The sequence below is a fragment of the Apium graveolens genome, chromosome 6 (genome assembly GCF_009905375.1).
Source record: "Apium graveolens cultivar Ventura chromosome 6, ASM990537v1, whole genome shotgun sequence".
Taxonomy (NCBI): domain Eukaryota; kingdom Viridiplantae; phylum Streptophyta; class Magnoliopsida; order Apiales; family Apiaceae; genus Apium; species Apium graveolens.
This window is the reverse complement of record NC_133652.1, coordinates 148,563,994-148,578,753: the sequence shown is the minus strand read 5'-3', so window position 1 is coordinate 148,578,753 and position 14,760 is coordinate 148,563,994.

Below are 14,760 nucleotides of genomic sequence, written 5' to 3'. Positions count from 1 at the left end.
GTTACAACTACGGTATCGGTTACAAGGGATTAATCTCAAATCAATTATTACAAATCTAGAATAAATTCGACATGAACTTTTTCTATTTTTGTAATTAAAAGATCAAATGCTAAATGCGATTTGAGATTAAGTTCTAGGGATTTTAATCCGCTAGATTGATACACAAGAACAAGATAAATATTTCTAGTTGATTGGATTTAACTTTACAATCTAGAAATTTAATCTTGAAGAAAAGTAGATGAAAAATAAAATGTTATGCTTTTGTTTTCTGCTCCTTTTTCTCTTGTGTGTTCTGTTTGATTGGATTCTGTAAGTGTTGATCAACAAAAGTCTTCTGCTGCTTTTATCAAACACCGAACTGAAAAATGTACTGGCATGACAATCTCTTTGGCCAGCAAGACTTTCGGTATGACAATATTTACAACTAGCAAGACAATCAAAATGAACTAGCAAGACTTTCGGTATGACTATTGATTGTCATACCGATTGTCATATTAGTTCAAATAAATTGTCTTGCTGAAATAATAACAGATTTTAATCTAAACAGAAATTCTAATAAGACAATTAAATGTATTGGCATGACTTTCGGTATGACTATCAATTGTCATACCGATTGTCATACTAGTTCAAATGAATTGTCTTGTTTTGAATTTAAGCAGATTTTAAACCAATTAAAATCTTGTAAATCCTCAATATTAATTCTAAATTAATTAATCAATTTAATTCAATTAATCAATAAATTAATCTTTGCAGATATAATTTATTTTCTTAATTAAATTATATGACTTAATTAATTAATAGAGAATTAATACTAACCCTGAGCAGCATCCATTCTTCTGACAATCTTCTGAAAATCACTGAGACTTATGAATCAATTCCGCCACTTCAATGCTGACACTCGATGTACTGTCTGGTTCATGAGTGACTAACTTCCGTGACGTTTCTTCATGTCTTGACTTTGATACTCTGATTAAATCCTTGTAATAAATGATACCCTGACGAGATCTCTGTCACTTGATTAAATCCACGATCTTGATTTATATCACTGAGGCATGATCAAATTCTTGAACTTCTTCCAGTGAATCTTCAAGTCTGCAGATGAACAATGTTTCTTTATCTTTTGACAGATGTTACTTTGTGAGATCTCTCTGATGATAGATCCACTATTTACTTATTACATTCTTATTTGAGTTGAGTTAAATCCTCGAATAAATGAATAGGCTATGACATATGCCTTTCAATCTCCCCCTATTTGCTTGTTAGACAATAACAATAAATACCTAGAGGATAACTCAACTAACAAATAAGAAAAAGATATAAACAGTAATGCAAAGTAAATAGCATAAAAGTTCTGGATTATATTTAACATTTTCCAGATTCCAAATGAAATTTACAAGTGAATACAAGATAGATGTTCCTCTAGCCTGAACATATAACTACATTAGACTATCTTGATTCATAAAGCTCTAATCATATTACATTGAGTTTTGAGCTAATTGACTTCAGTTGTCTTCTCTTCTGACTTCACCTTCTTCTAAATCTTGAAGCAATTCCTTATCAAAGACACGATCCTTTTCTGAAGTGAAGTTTGCTGGTCTGACTGGTTGAACTCCAACTGACTTCAGCTTATTCTTGATCTGATTGTACCTTTTAATATTCTTTTCACAATAAGCTTGAATCAAATCAGCAGCTTGAGTCTTCAACATGGATGAATATCCAGCAGTTCTTAAATGATGTTCCATCCAGACCAGATGCTTAGCTGAGTAGTCTTTAAGAGATTGTACATCTAGCTGACAGATTTGAAGACAATCAGACTTAAAGAATCTCACCTGATGAGGATTGTTGACCACTTGAGGACTAGCCCTGCTGGCAAAATCTTTAAGCCTTTCTCGAAGAACTTCATTCAATTCTGAGCTTCTTTTAACCTTGTTGAGAAGAACCCAATTCTCTGATAAAGAACGATTCTCGAACAGATGAAGTAACACCTTGAAAGATCCTTCACTCTGACAATATACAAAAATGCTCATCTCATTTAGGGATCTATCAAAAGCAGCTGTGATCCTTGAGACTTCAGTCTTGATAGCATTCATGTACATGTCATTGTTAGGATTTGAGATTTCCAGCTTGTCAAGAAGATGTAGGAACTGCCTATCATTGTTAGTGTTCAGCTGAGGCATATCAAGTACTCTCCTAGCTTCATCCCATTTTTCACCAATCTTCAGTCTGACATCTCTTCTCCTTTCTTGAGCCTTAATGTCATGAAGACGTTGCTTTTGAAGAGTTTCTGTTCTTTGAATGTCTTTCCTCATGCCAATGATCTGAGAGACCTTCTTGAGTTCAGCTTCTTTTCTTTTCATCTCTAACTGCTCCTTCTGAAATTCTTTCTCAAACAGAGGATCCACTTGAGCTTCTTCTTCCCATTCTCCAAAATCACTTTCCTCTTCAGCTTCAAATAAACCATCTTTATCTTCCTGAACTGGTTCAGTGGGAATGTCAAAAATATCAAAGTCATCCTGTTCTCCACTGTAGTAGACATCATCAGCCTTTCCTTTGTCTCCAGCAGAGGTATCTTTTTCCATCCCTTTGGCACTACTCCCTTTCTTCTCCCCCTTAGTAGACATCATCAGCCTTTCCTTTGTCTCCAGCAGAGGTATCTTTTTCCTTCCCTTTGGCACTACTCCCTTTCTTCTCCCCCTTAGTTGAGGGATCCTCTTCTGACCTTCCTTTGGAACCTCCATCACCTCCAGAGCCTGATCCTCCACCAGACGGTCCTTCAAAATAAGCTCTTTGTTCTTCATTAGGGCAATGAGAATTCTTGATCATGAAATATAGGTGCTTCATCCCTTCATTGAGATGTTCCATGCCCGTCTCTATCTTTAGAAATCTTGAGGAGTCCAGTGAATGATTCATCTCAACGAGGTCTTCAAGAGAAGTCATTCTTGTGTGTAGAGAGCAGAAGTTGGATATGTCATCAGCTGATAAAGTTGGAGTGTCCTGAATGGAATTGAGCTTTGGTATTACAGTGGTCTTGAGATCTGAGATGTCATTCCTGATGATTGCCAGCTGATTGTTGACAGAGGTGGAAGAAGAAGACCGTTCAACCACTTGTGCTTTGAATGCTTGAGCTTCAGCTTGGCTTTTAGCAAGTTCTTCTTTTAGAGCAACAATTTGAGCTAACAGGTTTTGAGTATCTGTGTCTGTGTGTGCTCTCACCTGAATTTCACTCGTGTTTGGTTCACTCACCTCACGTGCTTGTGTTTCTCTCAATATAATTGCTCGTGAGGAGTCTTCCTGTTGCTGTTCTTCTGTACCTGCAGTTAAAATCACCCTAGCCTCTTCAAGAGAGGTCAGTGGTGGTGCAATGGGAATTCGCGAGTCCCGATCCTCAGTCAATACCATCAAATCTTTTGAAATAGATGTCTGAATTTCTTCAGGGATAGATTGACCGAGTTGCCCTCCACTTTCTCCAGATAAATCTGCGAGTGGAGAATCCCGTGAGGGAGCCAGAGGTGTTTGATCTGGGAGGGGAGAAAATGACTCTATTAAGGATGGCGGAGAGTCAGATTTTCCCTCTGAAGCATGTGACTGCTCTTCTGCCGTAACTATGGCAGGCACTGTAACCGACTCTACGTGCACTCCTCGTTCTGTGTCCTGAGTATGATCTGGGGAAGTGTATGGTTCCATTGTGAGTAATGGAATTGTGCTTGACTCAGTAAAAGATGCCATGGCCCTATGGCGAATTTCAATAGATGCATCCTGTTGAGAGAATGCCTCTAGTAACTGTTCATTGGCCATTTCAAAGTCCATGTCCTGTTGGGAGGACAAGGATGGGCTTTCAGATGCCTCAGTATATGTTCTTCTTTTCTTAGGAGGAGGCAGAGCTGAGGGTTCACTCATATTTAACAATGCACTACTTCCTAGTAATCTTCTGGGTAACATTTTAGACAGTGGGGGAGAGGTTGAGATAGAATGTGACTTTGTGTTTGGCTCTATGACCTGGGATTGAAGTTGTGGTTCTACAACTTCATGGTCAGCCCTATCAACCACTGGGGGTCTTTCAACAGAAGTAGGAAGGGAGTGAGAGTGAGGAATTACTACCTGTAATGGAAGAGCATCTGATGTTGGAGGAGCCTGGGTGGCTTGAACCACTGGAGGTTGAGGTTGCTGTTCATGACCGGGAAGATTGAAAATAGGTAAAGGAATATAAGTGGCCATGAAAGCAGATACAAGTACTGGAACTTGCATGAATTTGAAGGTTGTGTCTTGGCGAGTGTAAATCTTTTTGCTAACTGGAGGGGGTTCGGTTACTGCAGAGTTAGCAGAAAGGGCTTTGTGTTCAGGTGTGAGAAGATGATCTGCTATAAGCATTAGAAAACGAGCATAGTAACATGATACCCTACGATTTGCAGAATGATCACGTAAAGCAGAAGTTAGACGTCTCAAGAGAATGGGAAAAAGTAGTTTGCCAAAATTGATCCTTTGATTGAAAACAACCGCAAGACCAATATACTACAGAGTGGAAGTGATGTTATGAAAATTGGATTTTGTGTAGTTGGCAAACACTTTGGAAAGTGTATCGAAGAAAATATCCCATTCAGACACCAAATTGGATTTAGAAAGTTTGGTTAAATTGATCACCCCCTGATAGTGAATAGCATGGAAAAAATTTGTGATATCATTTTCCGAGGGTAAATTACAGAAATTGTTTAGTGGAAAATTTAACGCACGATTGACGACTGTTTCATCAACTACATACTGTGTGTTTGCGACGGTGAATGAAAAAGATTTTGAATCATCGGCCACAGTAGAGGTTGTGCAAATCAGTCTAAGTAGATCGACGTTTAAAATCACATTTGATTTAATAGCAGAGCTAACAATCGAATGGTCATTTAAAAATCTAATCCATGGCTTAAATTTTTCCACATCACATTTTTCTGGATTAAAATAACTAACCTGATTATGCGCGACAATTTGGAAATTGAGAGCCATTTAAAATAATAATAAGACACACACTTTCAGAATTTTAAGAATAATATTAAGAAAATTCGAATTAATTAAATTAATTTAATAATTTGAATTAAATTAATTATAATCGAAAAATTTAGACAGAAATGTATCTCGTTAAAATTCTTAACTCACAAACGCAGTTTTGAAAAGCCAAAAGACACAAAACAGAAATTGAAATTAAAATAAAAAATAACCAAAATAAATAAATAAAATAAAAAACAGAAACTGATATTGATTTGTTTTTGTTTTTTTTAACAAAAATCCAACAGCACCTCTGTATATATATACTTGTATGTATATATCACAAAGTGATGAATTTGTATGCTGAGTAAAAACTCGAGCAATTAAGATCAACAATGGTAGTTGGGGTTTGATTTAGATCGAGTAGAGAGAGAGAGAGGAGAGAAAACTGTTCGAATTTTTGAAAGAAAAGAAAACTGTTGTGATTTGAAGGAAAACTGAACTGTACGCCTTTATATTACAGCTGGTATGACAATCCTGGATTGTCATACCGATTGTCATACCAGGCAAAAGAAAGGAAAGAAGAAAAAAAATAGAAATAAAAGAAATAACAAAATAAACACTGAGTATATATAACTGGTATGACAATCTGATAGTCATACCGATTGTCATACCAGTATAAAATAAAAGAAAATATATATATATATTGTTTATAACTGGCAAGACAATTGATAGTCATACCGATTGTCTTGCCAGTATAAACTATACTGAAAAACACTAATATGACAATTATATATCGAAATGACTTTCAGCAAGACAATTTCAATTGTCTTGCCGATTGTCATTCTGGAAATAAACCGATTTCATGAAAATAAGTATATATATATATAAGTACTGAAATGACTTTTAGCAAGACAATTTCAATTGTCTTGCCGATTGTCATTTCAGTAAAAATACAATCAAATATGTACAGACTTATATAACTATATATATCTATGTACTGAAATTATATAACAAATTAGTAAAACTGAAATACAGACTTATAATATTTACATAATCAAAGACAATATATCAGAATTTATTATTTTTATTCTAAAAATAGATTTCTATTGAATTTTAGCAAATAAAATTCATAGAAAAATATTTTTAGAGAAAATAAAATATTCTGAGATATTTTAAATTAACAAGTAGGGAAAATAAAAACAGATAAGATAATATAAATTACATAGAAATAAGCAAGAAATATGATAAAATGATAAAATAAATTTGCAAATGAATTTTTCATTTATGAAAAATTCATTTGTAAATTCATTCAAGAACAGATCCCAGATATTAACTAAATTAATCACTAAAACTATTCAACATGCCCAATTTACCAACTAATCTGATAAATGTGGATTCGTCAAGTGGTTTAGTGAAAATATCTGCTATTTGTTCTTCTGTTGGAACAAAAAATAGTTCAACAGTACCATTCATGACGTGCTCTCTAATAAAATGATACCTGATGTCAATGTTCTTTGTCCTCGAGTGCTGCACAGGGTTGTTGGTGATGGCTATTGCACTTGTATTGTCACATAAAATAGGAATTTTGTTCAATACAGAGCCATAGTCTCGTAGTTGGTTCCTAATCCACAAGATCTGAGCACAGCAGCTTCCAGCAGCAATATATTCAGCCTCGGCCGTTGAGTTGGAAACTGTTTGTTGTTTCTTGCTGTACCATGAGACTAGTCTGCTACCTAGGAATTGACAACTCCCTGAGGTGCTTTTCCTATCAACAACACTTCCTGCATAATCTGAATCTGTATATCCGACAAGGTTAAAACCAGATTCTTTAGGGTACCAAATACCTAGATTTGGTGTTCCCTTAAGATATCTTAAGATTCGTTTAACAGCAACGAGATGAATATCTCTAGGATCCGCTTGGAACCTTGCACATAAACATGTAGCATACATAATATCTGGTCTACTTACAGTAAGATAGAGTAACGAGCCAATCATACCTCTGTAGCTTGTGACATCTACCTTAATGGAGTTTTCACATGGTCCAAGCTTGACAGTTGTAGTTGATGGAGTCCTTGCTGATGCAGAGTCCTCTAGATTGTACTTTTTGAGGAGTTCCTTGAGATACTTGGATTGACAAATAAATGTTCCATCTAACCTTTGATTTACTTGTAATCCAAGGAAGAACTTCAGCTCTCCCATCATGCTCATTTCAAACTTGCTGTGCATTAACTTAGCAAATCTCTTACAGAGATTATCATTAGTAGACCCAAATATTATATCATCCACATAGACTTGGACTAATATAGTATCATTCTTATGTTTTTTAGAAAAGAGAGTTTTGTCTATGACACCTCTAACAAAGCTATTTTCAATAAGAAATTCAGAGAGAGTGTCATACCATTTTCTTGGAGACTGTTTGAGACCATAGATTGCCTTGAAAAGAAAGTAGACAAAATGCAAATGATCTGGATCTTCAAAACCAGGAGGTTGCTCTACATATACCTCTTCATCCAGCTTTCCATTCAGAAAGGCGCTCTTGACATCCATTTGATAAACTTTAAAGTTTGAGAATGCTGCGAATGCCAGAAATATCCTGATGGCCTCAAGTCTAGCCACTGGAGCATAGGTTTCATCATAATCAATGCCTTCAGCTTGAGAATACCCTTTTGCTACCAGTCTTGCCTTGTTTCTCGTAACCACACCATCTTCATCTAGTTTATTCCTGAATACCCACCTAGTACCAACAGCTTTCTTGTGTGTAGGTCTAGGTACTAGTTTCCAGACTTGTTGACTTTCAAACTGATTGAGCTCATCTTGCATAGCAATCACCCAATCTGGATCAGTTAGTGCTTCTTCAATCTTCTTAGGTTCCATCTCAGAAAGAAATCCTGAGAACAGACACTCATTTTGAGTAGCACGTCTAGTTCTGACTCCAACATCTGGATCACCAATAATCAACTCAAAAGGGTGAGCTTTATTCCAGACAGTCTGTCTTGGAAGATTTGATCTTGATGATTCGCCTTGAAATTCATTGTGATGTTGTGTCCTACTAGATGTTCCTTCAGTATCTCCCCCTGAGTTGTTGCCATGTTGACTTGAAAATTCTCCGTCAGTAGCAGTGGTATCTTCATTGTTGCCAAAGTTTCCATCACTATTACCTTGAGTATCATCATGATTAACAGGTTCTTCACCAGCAACAACCTCAGGTTCTTGACCATGTTCTGCTTCTGAATCTGACGTATCATCAAACTTCAGTTTCTCAGAAGGATCTTCAGTTTGGATACTAGGGAGTTTAGTGTCATCAAATGTAACATTGACACTTTCAGTTACTTTGTGTTGATCAATGATATACACTCTATATGATCTTCTTCCATATCCAACAAAAATACCCTCATATGCCTTTGCCTCGAACTTACCACGACGATCATCTCCATCCTTGAGCACGAAGCATCTGGCACCAAATACATGAAAGTATTTGATAGAAGGTTTCTGTTCATTCAAAATCTCATAAGGAGTTTTCATGAAGTCTTTGTTGATTAGAGTTCGATTCTGAGTATAACATGCAGTATTGACAGCTTCAGCCCAAAAGTACATTGGAAGACCTGATTCACTTAACATCGTTCTTGCAGCTTCAATCAATGTACGATTCTTCCTTTCTACCACTCCATTTTGCTGAGGGGTTCTAGGAGCTGAAAATTGTCTGGTAATCCCTTTGTCTGTACAGAATCCATTGAGAAGTGCATTCTTGAATTCTGTCCCATTATCTGACCTTATTGCTCTAACAGGGACGTTAGAATCTAACTCAATCATCTTGATATGATCAATCACAACTTGTGGTGTTTTATCCTTAGAGTGAAGAAATAAAACCCACGTATACTTGGAATAGTCATCAACTATCACAAGACAGTAACACTTCTTTGACATTGAAAGGATATTAACTGGACCAAATAAATCCATGTGCAATAATTGCAGAACACCAGTTATGGAAGATGTGTCAGTGCCTTTGTGACTTGCTTTCTTTGACTTTCCTTTCTGGCAAGCCTCACATAGTCCTTCTGGAGAGAATTCCAGCTGAGGCAGACCTCTTACCAATTCTCTTTTGACAAGAGAATTCATTGTTTTAAAATTGAGATGAGAAAGTCTCTTGTGCCATAGCCAACTCTCATCTGACGATGCCTTTGCATAGAAACAATTGACTTCAAGATTGCTTCCAGAGTTCATGTCAGCTACGAACAGATTTCCTTTCCGGATTCCCATTAAGGAGGGTTTTTCACTTTTCTTGTGCAGAATCTGACACTTCAGCTTGTCGAATAAAACATTGTAGCCGTTGTCACAGAACTGACTAATGCTAAGCAGATTGTGTTCAAGTCCTTGCACAACATATACATTTTCAATGATAACATTTCCAGCTAGCAAACAGCCATATCCCTCCGTTAAACCTTTGCTGTTATCTCCAAAGGTAACCACTGGGCCAGCTTTCTCAATCACATTTGATAGCAGGGCTCTATCTCCGGTCATATGTCTTGACGATCCGCTGTCAAGAATCCACACTACCGGTTGTACCTGTTTAATGCCCTGCAATACAAATGGATTAGACCTTCTTCGGAACCCAAGCTTGGCTGGGTCCGGCATACTTGTAAAATTGGCCTTTATCAGGCAAAACAACATTCTTAATTTTAATATTCTCAACGTTCTCAATGACTGAACATTTGACCTTGTGAACAGCCTTGACAAATTTCTGTTTAGGCTTAGGCACAAATGTCTCCTTTCTAGCTTTAGGAGGACTAGCAGTCTTAGACCTATCATGCTTTCTATTATTCACATGCTGACGAGAAGTAGTCTTATCATTAGAAACATGCTTACCATTAAAATAAGCAAACATCAGATTAAAAGCACAAGACATACAATCAAGAACACCACATGCTTTATGAGAAGGATTAACAATAGGCAACTTATGCATGGTAGACATGGCATTTGTGTTATCCAACTCATGTGTGTCTGAGTTAGTCTCAGTTGCTTTCACAACCTTGACTGGAACTTTTGACATACTTGACTTGGAGACAGCTTTCCCATTAGCATTATCTTCAGCACGGATTTCTTCTTGAATAATAAAAGAGGTCTCATCAAATGGTTCAGCAATTGATTCTTTATAGAGGGGTTCATCAACACCCTTAAGCACATGTGGTACTTTCCTGCCTTTAGCACAGACATGAGGAGGGGAGTTTATGCCTAATTTTCCAATAGCAGCATTGTAATCATAACCTATATCAGATGTTTGATTAACAGCTTGCTTATTGTAAAACTCTTTGGACTTCGAACAAGAATTAAAGTAAGCTTTAACCTTAGCCTCAAGACCAGTGATCTTGTCTTTAAGAATAGTTTCAAGTTTTCTATAACAGTCAACTCTATTCTCTAGAAAAGACACTTGATCTTTTAATTTATCTTGATTAATGTGTACAAGTCTTAATTCATTGACCTCTTTCTCAAGGTCTTTGATTTGTTGATTTAACAATTCATTATCACGATGAGCACAATCTAAGGAACCTCCTAGATGATAAACTAATTCAGCATCAGTAAATTTTACCTCTTTTCTTGATGATGAGGTGCTTGCATCACTAGCCATGAGAGCAAGATTCCCAACTTCTTCATCTTCACTGTCAGTATCATCCCAGCTTCTTCCCTTTGCCAGGTAAGCCCTTTCAGATTTACTCTTCTGATTAGAATCATAAGAGTTCTTCCTAGCTTGTTTTGGCTTCCTGCATTCTGTGGCAAAGTGTCCCAACTCATTACAGTTGAAGCATCGAATGGTGCTTCGATCAACCATCCCTGTTTTATACCCACCACTGCTGGTGTTAGAGGATGAAGATCCACCTTTCTGGAATCTGTTGTAGTTGGACTTGTACTTGAACTTGGGATTCCTTTTGAATCTGACATTTGAGAATCTCTTGACAATCAGGGCCATTGACTCATCCTCCAATTGCTCCAGTTCTTCCAAGGAATAATAATCATCTCCTGATTGATTTGTAGTAGGAGAATCAAATTCTGCTACTATCACATTATCTTCAACCTTGGACGACTGTACCATTCTTTCTGACTGTTGAGATTGTTGTTGATATTGTGGTTGTTGTTGTTGTTCATCAGCTACTAGAGCAGTAGACGTGCTGACCACTCTTCCTTTCCCGTAAACTTCCTTCTGCTGAATCTGCTCCAACTCATAAGTCTTTAACACACCATAGAGCCTTTCCAAAGAAATCTCACTCAGATCTCTTGCTTCTCTTATGGCAGTGATTCTATGTTCGAGATGAGTTGGCAGTGTTAAAAGGAACTTTTTGTTGACCTCCCTGATGGAATAGTATTTACCATTAATGTTCAGGTTGTTGATCAATGCATTGTACCTCTCAAACACTTCAGTGATTCCTTCCCCTGGATTGGATTTAAAGTATTCATACTCAGAGGTTAGGATTTCTAGTTTGTTCTCCCTAACTTCCTCTGTGCCTTCATTAATAATCTCAATAGTTTCCCAGATATGTTTGGAATCTTTACAATTCATCACATGTCTATTCATCAGGGGATTAAGGGAATCTACTAAGATTAATTGAAGGCTAGCATCCAGGGAAGCTTCTTCTATTTCAGCAGGAGAGAAGTCCTCAGGATCCTTCACATAAGTTCTCGCTTTGGTGATCACCACATCATTTTCTATTATCTCTGGTTCAATAACCATAGGAATTTTTGGACCCTTCTTCAACACTTGCAAATATTTGGGATTAGCAACCTGTAAAAACAGTAGCATCTTCTTCTTCCACATAACATAATTTTCTTTATCGAAAAGTGGAATTTTAACGGTTCCAACTTTTTGTGTAGTCATTATGAATTTTTTTGAGTGAATAAAAAATTCAAGAAGTGAAAGAAACACAAAAGTCTAGGATCTAGATTTGTACGTTAATCAGAAGGCTCTGATACCAATTGTTAGGTCCCAATTTGTTTGTAGAAGGGGGGTTGAATGCAAACAATACCGTTTAATCGAATAAAATGCGGAATAAAATTGTGAAACAAAATTCAAGTTAAATAAAACTTTTATTAAACTTGAAAGGTGTTACAACTACGGTATCGGTTACAAGGGATTAATCTCAAATCAATTATTACAAATCTAGAATAAATTCGACATGAACTTTTTCTATTTTTGTAATTAAAAGATCAAATGCTAAATGCGATTTGAGATTAAGTTCTAGGGATTTTAATCCGCTAGATTGATACACAAGAACAAGATAAATATTTCTAGTTGATTGGATTTAACTTTACAATCTAGAAATTTAATCTTGAAGAAAAGCAGATGAAAAATAAAATGTTATGCTTTTGTTTTCTGCTCCTTTTTCTCTTGTGTGTTCTGTTTGATTGGATTCTGTAAGTGTTGATCAACAAAAGTCTTCTGCTGCTTTTATCAAACACCGAACTGAAAAATGTACTGGCATGACAATCTCTTTGGCCAGCAAGACTTTTGGTATGACAATATTTACAACTAGCAAGACAATCAAAATGAACTAGCAAGACTTTCGGTATGACTATTGATTGTCATACCGATTGTCATATTAGTTCAAATAAATTGTCTTGCTGAAATAATAACAGATTTTAATCTAAACAGAAATTCTAATAAGACAATTAAATATATTGGCATGACTTTCGGTATGACTATCAATTGTCATACCGATTGTCATACTAGTTCAAATGAATTGTCTTGTTTTGAATTTAAGCAGATTTTAAACCAATTAAAATCTTGTAAATCCTCAATATTAATTCTAAATTAATTAATCAATTTAATTCAATTAATCAATAAATTAATCTTTGCAGATATAATTTATTTTCTTAATTAAATTATATGACTTAATTAATTAATAGAGAATTAATACTAACCCTGAGCAGCATCCATTCTTCTGACAATCTTCTGAAAATCACTGAGACTTATGAATCAATTCCGCCACTTCAATGCTGACACTCGATGTACTGTCTGGTTCATGAGTGACTAACTTCCGTGACGTTTTTTCATGTCTTGACTTTGATACTCTGATTAAATCCTTGTAATAAATGATACCCTGACGAGATCTCTGTCACTTGATTAAATCCACGATCTTGATTTATATCACTGAGGCATGATCAAATTCTTGAACTTCTTCCAGTGAATCTTCAAGTCTGCAGATGAACAATGTTTCTTTATCCTTTGACAGATGTTACTTTGTGAGATCTCTCTGATGATAGATCCACTATTTACTTATTACATTCTTATTTGAGTTGAGTTAAATCCTCGAATAAACGAATAGGCTATGACATATGCCTTTCAAAAATGGTTCAAGAATTCCATTCAACCCCCCTTTTGTAATTCTTATTGCATTGTTAGGGAATAACAGTCAGCTACTTGATTTTCAATACCTTTTCGATCCTTAATCTCCAACTCAAATTCCTGTAGCAAGCGAACCCGACGAATTAGTCAAGGCTTCGAATCCTTCTTTGAGACCAGATAGTGAATGGCAGCGTGATCAGTGAACACTGTCACCTTTGTCCCAAGTAGATAAGATCGAAATTTTTCGAAACCAAAAATTATAGCTAAGAGCTCCTTCTCAGTAGTGGTGTAGTTCATTTGAGCTCCATTTAGAGTCTTACTAGCATAGTAGACCACATGAAAGATATTATTCTTATGTTGTCCAAGAACTGCTCCCACTGCATAATCACTTGCATCACACATTATCTCAAGAGGTTCTCTCCAATCAGGTGCTGTAATAATTGGTGCAGTTATTAAACTCTTCTTGAGAGTCTCGAATGCCGCCAAGCATTCATCATCAAATTTGAAAGGCACATCTTTCTCGAGCAAGTTGCACAATGACTTAGATATCTTAGAGAAGTCCTTGATGAAATGCCGATAAAAACCCGCATGACCAAGAAAACTACGGATTCCCTTAACAGAAGTGGCGGAAGATTTTCAATGACTCCCACCTTGGCTTTATCCACCTCAAGGCCCTTGCTAGAGACCTTATGCCCAAGAATGATGCCTTGTTGCACCATAAAGTGACATTTTTTCTAATTGAGCACTTGATTGGTTTCCAGACACCTTTTTAGCACCAAACGGAGATTATTCAAACATTCATCAAACAAATGTCCAAAGGCGGAGAAGTCGTCCATGAACACTTCAACATTATTTCCAATCATATCAGAGAATATGGCCATTATGCATCTCTAAAAAGTGGCAGGTGCACCACATAAGCCAAAAGAAACTCTATGAAAAGCAAACGTGCCAAATGGACAAGTGAAAGTAGTCTTTTCTTGATCTTCCGATACAATGCAAATCTGATTGTAGCCCGAATAGCCATCCAGAAGATAATAATACTCATGACTAGAGCCGGCCAAACGAGCGGGCCGAGCGAGCCGGGCCGATTTTTGGACGAGCCGGTTTGTTGACAACTGAAATCGTGAACGGCACGTAAGGAGATACGGTCCGGGCCGAGCCGGGCCGATTACATAATTGGAGGCCTCGTGAACGGCACGCGAATAAACCGAATAAAACGGTTCAGGCGGTTCATGCGGTTCAGGCTCAGGCGGTTCAGGCGAATAGCCTTTTTATAAGTGATTAAACAGAATAACAAATGGCCGAATAACAAATGGCCGAATATAACCGCGAATATAACGAGTCTGGCGGTTCCACGGGCTTCTTGATTTGACACAACACAGAAGTCAATCAGTTCACCCACCCACCTTCTGTTTTCTTCTTTTTTGTTTTTTCTTTTCTTTTGTTTTTTACTTTGT